The sequence below is a fragment of the Myotis davidii genome, unplaced genomic scaffold, assembly GCF_000327345.1.
Source record: "Myotis davidii unplaced genomic scaffold, ASM32734v1 scaffold1069, whole genome shotgun sequence".
Taxonomy (NCBI): Eukaryota; Metazoa; Chordata; class Mammalia; order Chiroptera; family Vespertilionidae; genus Myotis; species Myotis davidii.
In genome coordinates, this window is record NW_006300018.1 from 2,530,140 (window position 1) to 2,533,674 (window position 3,535).

Here is a 3,535-nt window from a genome sequence, read left to right on the forward strand (position 1 = left end):
CTGTGGCCGCTGCCATCTTTGTGATGGTGTGAGGGTCAATTAGCATATTTATTCTTTATTAGATAGGATATATGCATAACCCAAGGACACAGACAATATTGCAGTGAAGACCTGGGGAGGGGGTGGGAGCAGGGTGGAGGGGATCAATGGTGGGAAAAAGGGGGAAATCTGTAATACTTTCAGCAATAATAATTAAAAAAGGAGACTTAAAGCCCTGTCTGGATAGCTCAGTTGGTTAGAGCATCTTCCCAATACACTAAGGTTGTGGATTTAATCTCGGGTCAGGGCACATATAAGAAGCAACCAATGCATGAGTAAGTAAGTGGAACAACATACTGGTGTTTCTCTCAAATCAATTAAAAGAAAATCTATCATAATAAAAACGTAATATGAAAATTGACTGAACGACCGAACAGCAGAATGACTGTCTGGACAACATTCCAGATGACCACACTATGACACATGCACTGGCGCCAGGCCAGCCAAGGCAGGTGCTATGCAATTGGTGGGGGAGGCGGGGGAGGGCCGTCATTGCCCCACAATCTCCCTACCGAAGGAGGCCCAGGCCACCAGCCAGGGGGCAATTGATGGGGTGGGGGCTCCGATTGCCCCAAAGAGGGAGGTCCAGGCCACCCTATGTGGGGCGATGGATCGGAGGGCTCCATGGAACCAGGGTGTGTGGCAGAGGACATGGGCAGCGCCAGGCCAAGGTGGGTGCGGGAGCGGAGCTGCGGGGCCTCAAATATCGTGCATCGAGCCTCTAGTTTAAAATTTAAAAAATGTAAAAGTACTATAAGATACAGAAATTTTAAAGAATTTTGACACAAAATCTAAAAGATATAATAAGTTGAAGATTTTTAATATATAAACTGTAAATGTTTTACATGGAAGAATTACCAGAAACAAAGAAATAAGAATCTGAGATTGCCTTTGTTACCAAATTGAAGGGGTTCACCCTGGGGGTGTTCTGTTGAGGAGCTAGATGTGGTTGTCCTTGGGTCGTTTCATTTACTTGTAGCAAGTACAGGAGACAAGGGATTCACATCCAAAGCTCTGTCTCCTGGAAGGGAGGCTCAGGCATTGGCTTCTTTGATGTTGACCCCACTTGTCACATTGAGTTCCTATCAAGCTCATTCTTTTTTTTTTTTTAAAATATATTTTATTGAGTTTTTACAGAGAGGAAAGGAGAGGGATAGAGAGTTAGAAACATCGATGAGAGAGAAACATTGACCAGCTGCTCCTGCACACTCCCCACTGGGGATGTGCCCACAACCAAGGTACATGCCCTTGACCGGAATCGAACCTGGGACCTCTCAGTCCGCAGGCCGACGCTCTATCCACTGAGCCAAACCGGTTTCGGCAAGCTCATTCTTTTTACAGCTTTATCTGCAAAACACTGTGCTACATTTTAACATGTAGCAGGAAAAGCATTTAGTAAAAACAGCCCAGACCTTGAGACCCTTGTCCTATCTAACATGATGAATAAAATAAAAGTGTAGCCAATATGAAGGTCAAAGGGCTCATTTTCTTGCTTGTAAGCTTAGAAGTATATAAACTAAAGTCAGCAATACATTCACAAAGTGGACTGTAGACTGAAGGAGAAATTCCCAGATAAAGATACATGGCTGGATTATAAATTCAATGTAGACCAAAAAGGGTCCACAGCCCAGCTGGTATGACTCAGTGGTTGAGTGTTGACCTATGAACCAGGAGGTCATGATTCAATTCCTGGTCAGGGCACATGTCCAGGTTATGGACTCAATTCCCAGTGTGAGGCCTGCAGAAGGCAGCTGATCAATGATTCTCTCTCATCATTGATGTTTCTCTCTCTCTCTCTCCCTCTCCCTCTTCCTTCCTCTCTGAAATAAATACAAGAAAAAACAAACAACAACAAAAAAGGGTCCACATAGTACTAGTAAACCTGACAAGCTCAGCAGAGGCCAGCATGGTGGGTGCTACAACTTAGTGACTGAAAGTAACCACATAGACCTGGGACATGGGGTGCGGCCGGAAATGGGACTGCCCCCTTGCCCTTCGCCCTTCACGCAGCGCACGTTTGTGGGGAACCTGGTGCTAAACTATTCGTAGACAACCTGCTTCTAGGTTGGGGTTTCATAGGTAGTAGAGAAGCTCCCTTGCTGCTATCTATTGAAAGTCAGCCCCTGACCCAAGGGTTTGAAAAACAAAAAAGAGGAAAAAGAAAACACACACACACACACACACACAGGAAGTAACCACCTAGGATGGTCTGAACATAAACTTTCCTAACTAATATGAGTCATGGCAGATAGTCAGGTCCTAGGCCTGTAGCTTCCTTGACAAAGTCAGTCTTTATCTTAAGGAGTCCACAGAACCCTTCATCGTTATCTTGTTTCCTGAATACCATCTCCATGTGCTATAAGTGTTAATGTTAACCATCCTGTGCCCACCAATGTAAAAGAAGTATGTGTCTTTTTAGTTTTTCTCCAATTCCAGAGATTTCCCCTCTTTGCTTCTCCTGCCCCCTTAGTTTACCACAAGTGGATTTCATGTAACTCTACTTATGTCTCCCCATTTGATTCTAATTATATAAAATAAGCTGCAAAACTGCCATTCTCCAAAGCATTTTCTCAATGAATTAAGGTTTTGCTTCCCTGCAATTGTCAGTTTGGCTCAAATAAACTCATAAAAATTCTCTATAAGTTTGGATGTTTCTTACATCGACAATAGGAAAACATGATGTATTTCATCAGACTTCAAAATTCAAAAGGACAAATGTAAAAAAGTATGCTGTTAACAATAAGAGAGCCCTCTGCAAGGGAGAACATGTTTACCAAAGTTACATCTGATAAGGGTTTAACCTCCAAAATTTACAGAGAACTCATACAACTTAACAAAAGGAAGATAAACAATCCAATCAAAAAATGGGGACAGGAATAGCCACAGCAATCCTGAAAATGAAGAACAAAGTTGGAGGGATCACAATACCAGACATCAGGCTATATTACAAAGGCACTGCTCTCAAAACTGCCTGATATTGGCACAAGAACAGACAGATAGACCAATGGAACAGAACAGAGAACCCAGAAATCGACCCAAGCCATTATGCTCAATTAATATTTGATAAAGGAGGCAAGAGCAGAAAATTAAGCCTGAAAAAGGGAACGGACAACATCCAGAACCACAGGAGGGCTGGCTGAGTGGAAATTCTACAACTAGGAGTAAAGAGAATATCATATCCAGACTCAGAGGAGGCGCAGTGCTGAAGTGAAATTCTCAGGTTCGTGTGCGCGCGGAACGGGCTGGAGGCGCAGCGCAGAGGGCGCGGTTGTTTACAATCAGGAGGGAGCATCAGACTCTGAGCCCCAGATCCGGGCGAGTCGCTAGGGACGCAGACTCAAACGGGAGAAGCGGGACTGTCTGGCCTCGGTCGGAACTCGAGGGCAGCTTTCTCTCCGAGGTTTGCAGCGGTTGCTGGGACTCTGTGAGGCAGAGTCCCTAGGGACAGAACTGAGCGCCGCCATAACTGCTCCCTCCCTGCAGATCCCCAGGGACC